The sequence below is a fragment of the Garra rufa genome, chromosome 4 (genome assembly GCF_049309525.1).
Source record: "Garra rufa chromosome 4, GarRuf1.0, whole genome shotgun sequence".
Classification (NCBI taxonomy): Eukaryota; Metazoa; Chordata; class Actinopteri; order Cypriniformes; family Cyprinidae; genus Garra; species Garra rufa.
Window position 1 is genome coordinate 23,649,657 of NC_133364.1, and position 15,517 is coordinate 23,665,173.

The 15,517-nt window shown below is 36.7% G+C and overlaps 1 protein-coding gene across 2 annotated transcripts in view; it reads right to left on the bottom strand.

Moving 5' to 3' along the window:
* Positions 1 to 15,131, bottom strand: part of ppfia2 (PTPRF interacting protein alpha 2) — a 264,592-nt gene extending 249,461 nt beyond the window's left edge. For both annotated transcript variants that reach the window (XM_073838874.1, XM_073838872.1), the window contains exon 1: positions 14,931 to 15,131. The gene's annotated coding sequence lies outside the window, so the exon portion shown is untranslated. The remainder of the gene's footprint in view (positions 1 to 14,930) is intronic.
* Positions 15,132 to 15,517: the final 386 nt, after the last annotated feature.

The window sequence follows — 15,517 nt, forward strand, 5'->3', positions numbered from 1 at the left end:
GAATAGAATAGAATAGAATAGAATAGAGAGTGCAAGCATTAGATGGTCATGCTTTTTAATAAATACATGGAAAACAAGTACAGAACAGAATAGATTAGAATACAAGAGAAAATGCAAGTGTTAGAGGCTCATGTTTGTAAATAAATACAAGAAAAACAAGTAGATAATAGATAATCGAATAGAATAGAATAGAATACAATAGAATACAATACAATAGAAAATGCAAGTGTTAGAGGCTCATGTTTGTAAATAAATACAAGAAAAACAAGTAGAGAATAGATAATCGAATCGAATCAAATAGAATAGAATAGAATAGAATAGTGTAGATAGGTCATGTGTAGATATATGTGTTTTTAGCAATTTCTGGAAGATGTTCAGATTGAGTTGGGCTGGTCATAACATAACATAACATAACATAACATAACATAACATAACATAACATAACGTATAACAACAATAATAAAATATGTGTAAAAAAAGTATCCTGTCAATTACATAAAGACCACCTTTCATGTTCACAGCTGCTCAAAAATCCATGAGAGGTTAAACTGGTGGAAATAAATGGACTAATTACAGAGTTACAAATCACCCACTCAGAAATCACCTCTTTCAATCACATTCAAATTGAAATGAACCTGAAATTACTTGAAATAATCTGTAAATGAGCCCTCGGGCATCTGAAAGCACCTCTCGCTTTTTCATTTGCAGTCTAACATAGTAGCGACTGTTTTTTAAGTAGTTATTGGGATACTGATAGCTGATCAATTTTAAATTTGCTTCACCAAATAATACTGCAAAACTAATAACTGTTTCTAAACAATCATTTATTTAATTTCAAACCCGAATGGACTTTCCGATAGTACAGTACATATATATAAACATACCAAAAAGTCACTCTGATTCTATTATTCACAGAAGACATATGGCCTACAATCTGACTCTTTTCATGTTTACAGATAGTAAGTCCATCCTAAGCTGGCTGTCACTGGCAAAGGGCCCTGCAGACACCATGTGAACAGGCTGTTAGCCAGGGTCCTACCATCTCCCAGCTAGCCACTAACTGCTAACTTTAGACCCACAAACGCTCTGGGCTGCAGCCAGCTCTCCTGTCTCCAATCAAGCATACAATGGAGAGCCCTGAAGCAGCCTGGAAAAGTCCGGGTTTTTTCCTACTGTTGTAAATAAAGAGACAATTCAAAAGACAAATTAACATGTAAAGGTCTGTCACGAGTTTCTCATAAACTTCCACTGGGTATCAAAACACTTGACAAATGTCACTTAGATAACAGATGATTATAGTAATAAGTTCAAGCCTTCACCTAAGTTGACTGCAAATTCCAAAATAAAATCTAAACACTGAAACAATCAGTATAACTCAAAGCTGAAACAAATACCATTTTCCAACAAGCTGCTTAATTAAAATTTAATTAACTTAATCATTCAGTGAAACAACAGACATTTTGGGCAAAGAACACAAGATGTGTGTTTAGTTTAGACATATAACAATTCTGCAAATAGGAAGCATATAATATAATATAAAATAATATAATATAATATATATTAAAGTTTTTTGTTTATTTTATTTTGAATGAATATATATTTTTGGATTATATATAAACACACATATATAATAAGTTAGTAGTAATATAATATAATACAATTTAATAAGTATAATAAGTCATATAATATTACATTTAGACATTTACTGATTTTGCAAATAGGAAGCAAAGAAAAACTAAATTCATAAAATATGAAATAAAATACAGCAAAAAAAATTTTTATAGTAAATAATATAATAGAAGTTTTCCTTCTTATATTTTAATATTTTATATTTAATTAATTAGCATTAATGATTTTAGTAGTTATTTAATATAATATAATATAATATAATATAATATAATATAATATAATATAATATAATAAGTTAGTTGTAATATAATATAACATTTAGGCATTTACTGATTTTGCAAACAGGAAGCAAGGAAAACAAAAAAAAAATCATTAAAAAATTAATGAAATAAAGCAAAATAAGTATTTTAGTAAACAATGTAATATAAAATAATAAACATAATATAATATAATGTTTTTTGTACGTTTTCCATCTTATATTTTAATATTTCATATTTAACAAATTATTTTAGCATTTTTATAATATAATATAATATAATATAATATAGTGTCCAGTTTAGACATTTATTGATTTTGCAAAAATTCATTACTAAAATAAAAAAAATAAAAAACATAAAAACATAACATAAAATAAAAATAAAATAAATTAAAGCTACATATAATATAACATAATATATTTTTCTGTAAGTTTTCCATCTTTTATTTTAATATTTTATATTTAATTAACACAAATGTTTTGTAGTTTTATAATATAATATAATTACAAAAAATTGCAGTAATATAATATAATAAATTAATTGTAATGTCATATAATGTAATGTAATGTAATATAATATAATATAATATAACATAATATAATATGCAAATAGGAAGCAAGGGGGAAAACATAAAAAAAAATATATTATAGTAAATATAATACACTTATATAATATCAAAGATTTTTACAAGTTTTCCATCTTATATTTTAATATTTTAATTTAATTAACAATTAACTTTTAGTAGTTTTTAATATTATATTATATTATATTATATTATATTATATTATATTATATTATATTATATTATATTATAAAAAAGTGAAAGAGAAATGGTTGGATATAGGATCATGACATATATCATGTGAGATGACTCACTGTGATTGGCTGATTATCCTGTCAACTACATAATGCACACCATGTTCGCAACTGTTCAGAAAAATCCATGAGTGGTTAAACTGGATGAAATGAATAGACTAATTACAGAGTTATCAACTCACCCACTCGGAAATCACCGCTTTCAGTCACGTACAAATTAAAAGGAACCTGAAATTATCTGTAAATGTGTTCTTAAGCATCTGGAACCTCCTTCTCATCTCTGTCATAGTCTAACATGGAGGTACTTATTGGGATATTGATAGCTGATCAATACAAAACAAATCACCACCACTTCTTATCCTTAGCCCTTAGAGCTTTCTAGTCAAGAAAACAATTTTCAATAAAAATAAGTGTAAACTAAACAGTCAAATTAACACAAAAATGCACTGCAATCACTATAAACAAGGGGGGAGGAGGAAAAAATCCAAACCAATGCCAACAAGGGTTGCTTTCTCCTGATATTTTGAGACTATCGTAGAAACATCCAGATATAACAGAAAGAAGCTAGCAAGGAGAAAGACAAAGGAACTAGAATAGAAGCGACGTCTCAATGCCATATGCCAATCAATAAATTATTCATGTGGGACAGAGTCTGGGACTCCCTCTCAATCACTGCACAAACACTCACACACACATACCCGCACAAGAAAAGAAAAAAAAAAGACCTACATTTATTTTCACACAACATTGACACATTCAGTCACACTCAGAGAGTGACGTCAAAGACAGACACCTGCTGCAGCGCAGAGCTGCATTTCACAGCAATCTGGACGTGCCAGTTTACACACCACCTTTGACGTCACTATTACGCACCATTAGCGAGCACAGCAGCTCCACAACCACAAAATGAGCCAACATTTGGAGTTCACTTATGAAGGTACATACTCAAAAAGACTGTGTTGTGTCTACATGGAATTGCATGTGACACATCCATGAATTATCAACTATAAATACACAGAGCTATTTATAGTCATACAAAATACAATGGATTTTTTTTATTCTTTTGAATATCTGAATTTTTTTTCTTCTCCCATTGGCTTGGTAGGTTAGCTTATACTAGGGGTGAGCGATATACCAGTAGAATTGATTAACCAGAGATGTAGAGATGTTGGACTATCGTCTTTATTGTGGTTACACGCTCATGTGACATTGCTGTGCTATGAAAACTAATAGTTTACATACGCTTTTAAGCATTGAGGTTTAAAACAAGAAATTTTAAGCTGTTTAAATGCAATTATCAGTGAAAGGGAAATAATTTTGCTATATGTTCACGCTGTCTGAGAAGTGTAAAGACAGCGCTCAGAGGCGGGGGTATTGAACTAGGCCACTTTAAAAGCCTAGAATGGTTAAACACACACTTGTATGTGTCAAAATGCCCTCTTTGCATCCTCATAAACACAGTCACTTGGTCTTAAGTGAAAGCAAACAGCTGAGAAAGAAAACACGTGTAACAGTATATTGAATCCGGGCAGCTCTTAAAGTGACAGCAGTCTAATATTCCTGTCATTATCTGTCATTCATGTTAATCAAATCAACAAAAGAGAGAAAATATCTCACTGCTCTTGACTAAATCACTTTTGTAACTTTAATAAGAACAAATACATATTTAATTTACACAGTGAAAAATATGCAGTGTGTTTATACATTTGATTACTTTATGCAAAGTATGTAGCTTTTTTGTCCTGTTGCTTGTAATTAGTTTCTTAACCTAATTTAATCACTGACTGTTTACTTTACAGAGAGCTTGAGTTTATGTAAGTATTTATTTATTTATTTATTTATTTTGATTTAGCTTTTTGTGATATTGACACTGGTGACAAGAATTGCATAATCTCTATGGTATCAAAAATGTTGATATCATAAATACCTTATTTAAAGCAAAAAGTACTATATTGTGATATATATTGATTTTGGTCATGTTGCCTATCCCTATACCTGTTCACGGAAATTTTAAATCACATGTTAAACACATATAATTGTACTGATCATTTGAGCAATGAAAATATAACCAAATTCATTTTAGGGTAAATCTAACAAGCAGTCTTTGGTCTCATTAATCTATTATTTGTTCTAGAGCAAATAGTTTTGGCAAAATCTCGTTTCCTATGAAAAAGCTCCATTCTCGTCTGTCTCTCCTTTCGAGGAAGGATGAGTGTCCAGCTGTTCCCCGCAGTTCAGGGCCTGCCGCTGCCGAGGCACGGAGGAAACTGACCTCGTAGGGTTCTCAACTGGATCTGGCCGATGAGCTACAAAAGGGCTTTCTTTTTCGCGCTCATCTACCAGAGACGAGGACGAGCTCCTCGATCTTGATGACGCTATTTCCTTGACGTCATCGGATCCTGGAGCTAGTGCTCTTCTGGGTTCCATCCATGATGAGCAGGAAATGTCTTTTGAAGGCGAAGAAGCTGAGGCCGAGTCTTCCTAAATTTCCTGCCCTGCATATGAGGAGCTCTTGGAGGTCATGGATCGGGCCACGGCAAGACTTGACTTGCCTTGGAAGCGCGCCAGAAAGGAGGTCCCGCGGGGCCGCCTGGATGAACGCTACCTGTCTGATCATCGCCTCCAGGCTCCAGTGAGCCTTCCATTCCTTCCCAATCTCCATTCAGAGATCGAGAAGGTATGGAAAAAGACGTTCTCTTCCCGCATTTTTAGATTCCCATTTGCTAATTATTCAAATTTTGAAGGAATGCAGGAACACAGCTATGAGAAGATGCCCCCTGTTGATGAGACGTTAGCCAACTATCTCTCAACAGGTGAAACATCCTCTCTCAAGGCTCCCTCTTTGCCATCAGCGCCCCTTCAAATTACATCTAGCTTGAATGGCAAAGCATACGCAGCAGCAGGTCAAGCGGTGGGTGCGTTGCACACCATGGCGGTGCTCCAAGCCTACTAAGCTGACCTGCTGAGGGACCTGGATAAAGGTCAGGGACTTTCTCCTGATGAGGTGGCAGAGTTGAGTCGTACCACAGATCTTGCTCTCCATGCCACCAAGCAGGCCGCTACCCACACGGGTAGGGCCATGGGAGGTATGGTGGCTACGGAGAGACATCTGTGGATAAACCTGGCTGACGTCGGGAAGAAAGAAAGGGGCTTTCTCCTCGACGCGCCGGTTTCGCCCTCTGAGCTTTTCGGTGCCTCTGTCGAGACAGTGGTTGGGAAGTTTTGAGAGGCTAGGGCACGCTCAGCCACCTTTAAAACCTTCATTCCTCGAAGGTCCAGGTCCGAACCTGAACAGACCAGGGGTCCTGGTCTGTCTCGTTCCGAGGAACACCGACGGACACAGAGGGCTAGTGTTGCAGCCCGCACCCCTCCACCGCCTGCGGGTGGTCCCAGGAGGCGGCGCGGACTGAGGGGAGGCAATCAGGATCTGAGGGAAGTGATTCAGACGAGACAACGGTCTCGGATGAATCAGAGTAAGAAATAAGATCTTTTACTCCTTTCCTCGATCCTTCTGCCCCTTACTCGGTAATTCCCCTGTGTATTTTTGCCATCAGCTGGGAAGCTGTCTGGGCCTATGATGTTTTCGGCTGGTTTCTGAATTTTCAGAACCACCATTACTAATGGTTTGGAACTAAAACAGTCCTCTTTGGGGTACTGTCTTAATATAAATAAGTGCTTTGACACTTATGGGTGAGTACGATCTATTTTCTTTAAATAAGAAAACTTAATACTGTCTCAGGCCTGTCTGTTGTGTTTATGCTTTCAGAGAAAGTATGATGAGTCTGCGGCGGATGCTCCCCCTCTGATCCTACGGATTACGGTCACAGCGGTGTTCGTCCCCTCCACACCACAGGTTGTGCAGTAAAATCACCCTTACAGCATGTGTTAGACTTAAGACCTTTGTCCTCATCAAGGTAAGCTCTCTAAGCTTTTTGCCCTTGGCATGTTTAACGCTGTCCCTTACAGGCCATTCAACCTTGTGAGAATCCCTCTTCTAGACCCTCTCTCTGTGGATTACCAGAGCTGAGGGGTGAGTTTGTCAGCTGAAGCGACCAGCACCTCATGAGTTCTTGTCTCTGTGGAGCAATTTCTCAGGTATCTGGGAAGTTTATGTCCTGTTGAGAAAGGAACATAATTTCCCTGGCGCTCTATCGATCCCCCTGTTAACCTGAGGGCAAGGTCGGTTCGATCTAAGTAGTACTCCCTTTTCCGCGGAAAAGGTTCTATTCAGAGTACTGCTCTCGCTGACAAAGCCAGGTTTTCCTCCCGGTTATCTGGGTTAGAAGCCTGTCCTCCCTGTTCAGGTTGATTCTCATTCTTCAGCCCTCACGTACGAGCTGGGCTCTCCCCTTTCTGAGGAAAGGGTTCGTAATGAGCGCCCCCTCGGCTGGATAGGCATTCCTCCCTGGCCTTCAGGGTTAGGAGTCTGTCCTCATGACTATCCAGGAGCTCCCTTCTCAGGGCTTTGAGGTGACTTTGGTAGCTCCCCTTTCCGCGGAAAGGGTCCTCTCAGAGCACCACCCTCTGGCGGGTTTTGGTATTCCTCCCTGTTCTCAGGGTTCGGAACCTACCCTTGTTATGCTAGAGACAGGACCTCTGACATAGAAGTCTCTTCGACAGCGGCAGCTCACCTTAATTCAAGGTTCGTCAGTAGCACCACTGTCGTATGGCAAAATTCCCCTTGAGTCAAGCATGATTGCTCCCCTTTGAGAAGGGTTCCACTTAAGAGCACTGCTCCTGGCAGGAGAAGTAAGCTCCCCTTCTGAAGAAGGGTGAAATCTGAGCGCTGCCTCCTGGCAGGCGAGTTTTCCTCTCTGTTAATCAGGGTTAGGAGCCTGTCTGTCCCTGACTTCCGGGTCGAGTATAAGCTCCCATTCAGGCTTCATGACTAGCTAGGAGCTCTCCCATTTCAGGGCCTCGAGATGGCTTTGGCTGCCCCCCTTTCTGCGGAAAGGGTCCTATTAGAGCACCACCCTCTGGCTGGTGTTGGTATTCCTCCCTGTCCTTCAGGGTTTTGGAGCCTACCCTTGATGTTGCTAGAATCAAGAGCTTCTTACATAGAAGTCTCTTTAGGCTGCTGGCAGCTCACCTTATTCAAGGTTCCTTCAAAGCAGCGCCACTGCCACATGGCAAATTTCTCCCTTTTTTCCAAAGGGAAGAAATAGTCACTACCTCCTCTCAGGCTTCCTGAATCGAGCACGATTGCTCCCCTTTGCGAAGGGTCCCAATTTTAGAGCACGGCTCTTGGTGGGATGAGTATGCTCCCCTTCTAAGGAAGGGTAATTTCTGAGCACCACCTCCTAGTAGGCATCCATGTGGACTGGGTTTAGTATGTTCCTCTTTACACTAAAGGGTCCCTTCAGAGCGTTGCCCTTTTTAAGGATGGATGTTCCTCCCTGTAACTCAGGGTTAGGGGTCTGTCTGCTGTCTGCGTCCACTATCATGATGGTCAGTATCTCCATGATTTTATCAGTCGACTAACAGTTTGCGGACTGTCTGTCCTGATTGGGGTGTAGCATTGCTCTCTGAGTCAGTTCACTGAGGGAACTAGACTCAGTAGTACTGGCAGCTCCTGTTCTAATTAAGTCTAAGTATTAACTTATCTGTTCCTCCAAAGAAATCTCCTATTCCAACCTGAGCTGTGCTCTGGGTCCTTTGACCCATCCAGGTAAGTGAGTAACAGTTCAGGCTTTGGCCGGGGAGGATACGTTCTGACAGAGTCACCTTGTCCTATAGGGGTAATTCTTCACAGAATTAACACTAAGTGCTCGCTACTATGCACTCCCCTCAGCATGGAGGCGTGGGTATAACCGTTCCCCAATAGCGACCCCTAGGGGACGTGGTGAGAGTTCCCTCGGAAGGGAAAGTCTCTAGGTTACATATGTAACCATGGTTCCCTGAGAAGGGAACGAGACACTGCGTCCCCTACGCTTCCTACCATGCTTCGGACGAGAAGCGGATACATCAGCGACTCTTTATACTGTGTCGCCCGGTAGTGACGCACCAGCAGCGACGTTTGCGCCGCGGTGACGTCATATGCTGTCGCCGGCCATTTCATGTAGTTTTTCTATATGCATTCTTCAGACACGAGTCACGCTGTGGCGTTCCCCAATAGCGACCCCTAGGGGACGCGGTGTCTTGTTCCCTTCTCAGGGAACCATGGTTACATACATAACCTAGAAACGTTTCTTACATATTTACACACTTGCGCCATCAAACTGTTGTATAAATGCAATATCACACGAGTAGGCATGAGATATGGCTGTATATCGGCACGATTACCTACGGCCAAATCACAGCCGTGCCGATATACAGCCATATCTCACTCCTACTCGTGGCATATTGCGTTTATACAACAGTTCGATGGCACAAGTGTGTAAATACATAAGAAGGAAGTAGTTCTGCACAAAAGAGGGTTTTTAAAGGGTTATGAAACCCCAGGCAACTTTTTCTGAGATTTTAGCAGAAGTGTTTGTGTTGCACATCATAGAAAGCAACGTTGGCATCTGTTAATATTAATTGTTAGAGATAACTGGTTAATTTTGCGCTATTTTCATCTTCCGGGTTTAAAATCTACATTGTCCTGACGTCACCTTTTGTGACGCGGCGATGGACTATAGTACATCGATGACGCGTCGGTGTCTCATAAATATTCATGCTGCTGCGTGTTCTTATCCTATGAGAAGTTGATTTCGCTTAATTATTCACGACAGCACGTGCTGATTTGCTGTGGCAGGCGCTTCAGTCTCAGTCTATGAGATCGCCCAGAGCCGTTTGTTTCTCTATGGCTCTGAGATCGCTTACATTAACTGAGAGAAACGTTCATGAGTGAAAGAGTCCGGCACACGCGATTCATTCACAAAGTAAGTGTAAGCGGTTTTTCTTTGACGCAACCCATCAAAAGGCTTATATAATCGCGCCAAAATAAGCCTTAACAGTTATTAGTGGTTCAACAGTGTGTTCATATATAGGTTTTCGATGCATAGTGCAAAAGGATGTACATTTATTTGTGTTTTAAACTCGTGGGGAGCGAAATGAAACTGTCTGAACCCAAAGTTGTCTTCTCTCTCCTCGATCTCCCCTCTCTCTCTCCTCCATGCAGCGCTGTGAGCGCGCCACGCCCATTTCTGGAGCATTTTTCAAAACTGTGGTGAGAGTAGCCAGTGCTGAAACAGGGGGGTGTCGTAACCCTTTAAAGACACTCCGTTGTAGTTTCTTACGTATTTACACACTTGTGCTGTCGAACTGTTGTATAAACTCAATATCACACGAATAGGCGTGAGATATGGCTGTATGTCGGCATGGCTGTGATTTGGCTGTAGGTAATTGTGCCGATATACAGCCATATCTCACGCCTATTCGTGTGATATTGAGTTTATACAACAGTTCGACAGCACAAGTGTGTAAATATATAAGAAGGAAGTATTTTTGTAGTTTTACCTACAGCCAATATATAGCCATATCTCACAGCTACTCTTATGATTTTGCTCATATAGATTTTTCGAATATATAATATTTTTTTCCTCCCTGAAATGAACTACCAAACAAATTAAAAACAAGCACATTTGAAAAAATATTATATATATTTTTAAGAGATATTTACAAATGAAAAGCATGCTGGCAGTTATGCCCTCACAGTGAGCAAGGTAAAGACAAAATTAATGCTTAATAATATGAAACAAATGCACAGACAACATTTTTCTTATTCTCTGTCTCACTCTACTATTCTCTGTGGTTTTCTTTTAAAATATTTTGGCATTTAATTGCATATTGCGAAGCAGAAATTGCAACATTTTGCTAATATTGTGAAGTTACTGTAGTCTCAGTTTTTGTCAACTATGCAGAAAATGTCAGTTGCTGAAATGTATTAGCATGCTCCAAATGAAAAATTATGAATGAAACTCAGCTGAGAACAACCAAACAAATCGAAAGCAGCTGCATCTGAATTTTGTGATCTATAAGAAGCTCCAGGAAGAAAGAAAAGGGAGAACGGAAGAAAGAAAGAATGACGCAGCAGGTTCGGAAGAGGGGAAGAGGAAAAACCATTACAGCGTCTTAAGTGAAGAAGACTCCCATCTATATTTCATAACACCAAACAGCCACTGACATCAGACATCAGCAGCTTGGCTGGCAAGACTTCAAAACTTTAACTGCGGAATGATCCAGAGTTCAACTTCTGCACAGTAGACACATTACGGTACTCAATGAACATAAAGAACAATGGAATCCTATGTCCCAATTGGGCAATAATGGCTTTATGATGGTTTGCTTTGGACTGATCCAATGTGGATGGAAATAATTCTGTTTTTATGTTGCTCAAATGATCTATGGCCTTTTTTAAGTGGAATCACACCACATTTTGGTAACAAAACAGGTTCTGTAGTAGGGCTGTGCAATAAATCGCATGTGATTGTCATGCGTATCTCATCAGTAAAGCCGGTTCTGTGATTAGTAGTAAATCTCCATCACGTGCGTTCAAATGGCGCAGTATTTAAAACACTAAGCCGTAGATCACTGAAAAGCTACGCAATATCGCATGACAATCGCATGCGATTTATTGCACAACCCTATTCTGTAGAATGTATTTTCTTGATCAATCCCTTAGTGATTAGTTAATGAACGAACAACGTCAAATAACCCACTAACGGACTGTACCAAGTTAAAAGGAAGGAGTTTGTGAACAGTTATGGTCTACACATGCGGGCAGGACTGAATAAATGAACATGGGAATGTGGATTATTGACTGTTAACACATTGCAGCTCATGTTTTAATAAAAGGTCAAGGGCACAGAATATTTTGAGGATATCTGGCATAACATCCTGCGCTGAAATATAACGCAGGCACGAACCCAGGACTGCTCAATGGCACAATTGGTACGAAAGTGCTCTACGCTGTACTTTAAACCCACATTTCAATCGGAGTATTGAGTGGAGCGCAAGGCAATGCCCAGAGTAAAAGCCCCACTGATGACAACAAGAGCGATCATATTCCACACACACTGTCTGAATGAATGGATGGCTGTGGGGGGAGGGAGAAAGAGTGTGAGGTACAGATTGAGAGGAAAGGGAGGGCTAAGGTGAGGGAGTTCAATGAAATCTGTGGATTTTTGTAGGGAGACAAGACAGGCCAAGACTAATGGAACTGCAGCAAACACGACAAATAGGATGCTGCATTTGATATACAGTGGGGTCCAGAAGTCTGAGACCACTAGTGGAAAAGCTTCTAATTTGCTTTATTTTTTTAATTAATGTAACTTAAATTTTTAAACTTTGATTTTGTTATTGTAATATTTAAATGTTTTTGTTTATTTTTAGATTAAAACCCAGATTTTCAGCCTTAAACCAGACCCCACTGAATGTTCTTTTAAATATTCCTATTTATTTAATGCCATTATAATTATATATTTATTTATAATGACTATATAATTTACATTATTTAAATATTATTATTTCTTTTTTAAATAATTTAATTACATTTGAAATACCAGCTCTTCAACAGTGAGCACAGGCTCTCATTTATGGCATTATATAATAATAATAATAATAATAATAATAATAATAATAATTTTATACAGATTTTGAACTAAGTGATCTTAAGAATTTACGACATTATATAATAATAATAATAATAATAATAATAATAATAATTATTATTATTATTATTATTATTATTATTTCTATTTTAATATTATATTTCTATATTATATATAATATAATATTTTGTTTATTTCGAAATTTAAACTATTTTATATCCCAGATTTTCAACAAATCAAATTTATAACATTATATATAATAATAATAATAATAATAATAATAGTTTATTTTAATAATATTTTTTTTTATATATTATATTATATTATATTATATTATATTATATTATATTATATTATATTATATTATATTATATTATGTTTTGTTTATTTCAAGATTTAAAAATGATTTTATATACCAAATTTTCAACAGTGGGCTCAGACTTGACTCCACTGCGTGATCTTAAAAATGTCTAATTTATAACATTACATAATAATAATAAAATATTTTATTGTAATCAGATATATTTTATAGTATATATTATATTGTATTATATTATATTATATTATATTATATTATATTATATTATATTTGTTTCGAGATTTAAATATGATTGTATTTCCAAGATTTTCAACAGTGGGCTCAGACTGGACTCCACTGTGTGATCTTAAAAATTTCTAATTTATGACATAACAATAATAATAATAATAATAATTATTATTATTATTATTATTATTATTTAATATTTCTATTTAAATGTTACATTTCTATATTATATATAATATTAGATTTGTTTATTTTGAGATTTAAATATGATTTTATATCCAAGATTTTTTACAGTGGGCTAGTGCCTAATTTATAACATAATAATAATAATAATAATAATAATAATAATAATAATAATAAACAATAAATGTATTACAATATTTCTATTTCAACATTACATTTATATTATATATAATATTATATTTAGTTTATTTCAAAATTTAAATATGATTATATCCCAGATTTTTTTTTTTTTTTTACAGTGGGCTAGTGTCTAATTTATAACATAATAATAATAATAATAATAATAATAATAATAATAATAATAATAATAATAATAATAATTAAAAACAATAAATGTATTACAACATTCTCTTTCAACATTACATTTATATAATATATAATATTACATTTTGTTTAACAGTGGGCTCAAACTAGACTCCACTGTGTGATTTAAAAAAAAATCTCATGAAATTATATGATATATTTTTAAATGATAATAATAATACATTTATTACAATATTTCTATTTTCATATTATGTTTATATATTAAATGCATTATATATATATATATATATATATATATATATATATATATATATATATATATATAATACATATTATATATCACATATAATTACTTATAATATTATATTTTTGTTTATTTCAAGATTTAAATATGATTTTATATCCCAGAATTTCAACAGTGGTCTCAAACAGGGCTCCACTGTAATTTTTCACTGCAACAAACTAAAACCACCCTGCACAAATTCAGTGGTGTGAAAAAGATCATTTCCACCACACACACCCTACCAAGGTCATACAAACCAGCTGTACATTTGATAAAATAAAGTGGAAACAGCTGAGATAGCCTTTACACACTAGTACAACCAACAGGGTCAGTGGGACACAGAGGCCATCCTATTCTTGGCCTGTCTGTCTGAAATATAGACCATTAGAAGCAACATTATCAATTCTCCATTATTGGCTGCTACGTTAAACGTTTAGTGTCCACAAAGTAGCAAAAGTAGCAAAAATGACTAATTTGGAGGTTAGATACATATTTTTTGGGCCTTGAAACGTATATGAAATTTTTTTTTTTTTAAAGTACACATAATGACAAAATTGCTTTAACAGACATGATGTGATTGAATGACTTCTCAATTGTAGCACAATATTGCCTGACGACAGTCAAATCAGAAATGATATTAGTGTTGAAATTAATTGTGTGTGTAACACCGCAATTAAAGTGTTAATAAATCATTCATATTTAAACTAAAGCTTCATGCTGTAATAATTCAAACATGGTTTGTGTGACTGAACAGCCAGCATCACGTTCACGTTCACACAGTCCTCCGGCACATGTGAATAAGGTCCATTACAGCCGGACCACAGGCGAGTGGGATATGCAGGGATAAATGCAGGGACAATTCCCGTGACATTCCCACTACACCTAGCAAGCCGGCGTGTTATAGTGATCTCATCTCTTTCAAAACAGCCTATTCTGCTGCTGTGACTCTAATTGGAGAGAATCCTCAACCATTGTCTCAAGCGCATTACATCATGCCTGTCTTTGCCTCTCTCTCTCTCCCTCCCTCCTCTTTCCTTTCTCTGTCAGTGTCTTCCATTGATCTATGCACCTTTTCCCCGTATGAGATATGAAAGATAATCATCAGTTCCCAAGAATACACAAGCATTCATTCATTAATTCATTCAAGCATTCATTCATTCATTCACTCACTCACTCACACACACATTCATTGATCTCTGGTGGTACTACAGCAATACCTTTCACATCTGTTGGAAGTTTTCCTTTCAGTAAAGAGGCATTTCTGAATCACCTTGAGAATGGTTCACAAAGAATGCTGCATTTTCACAAGTCGGACACAATGACTGTTGCATTGTATTGTGTATGGGTTGTCTTATACTCACTGTTCACAGTGCAATATCAATGACAGCTGCAATCGAAGCGAGAGCGCACAGCTGCTCCAATCATCCGATTCACTACAAGGAAGCTTCACTGGCCAAAATCAGCACTGGTCCGGCGAATCCCGCATGAATATCCACCGCTGGCATCCTTAGAAACGCGATACTGTCCTGTATATAGATGACATTTTGATTTCCAGATATGCCCATTAGTAATAAAATGGCACGTTAAGGATTCAGCGGCGAGAGCAGCGGTGGTTGGTAGAAACCATTGTTCGAGAAAAGAGGGGGAGTTCGCTTCTGTCTTAAAGTTGCAGCTGTGCAATTTCCTAACAAACACTAGGATCTCCGTTCGTTTCTGTGTTCACACATGTTAATGTTTTGTCTGGTGTATTTTTAAACTGTTAATATTTAGGAACATTTTAGGCATTTAGGAAACACCGTCTTAATTAGATTACCCGACTCCAATTGAACACAAGTCCATTAAAATTACTATTAAAGATAAAACGCTAATGTAAACACGGGGAAAGTGAATGTGAAACGTCTTCACACCAAATATTTTCGGACAAAAATCGACAAACCGTCAAATGTTT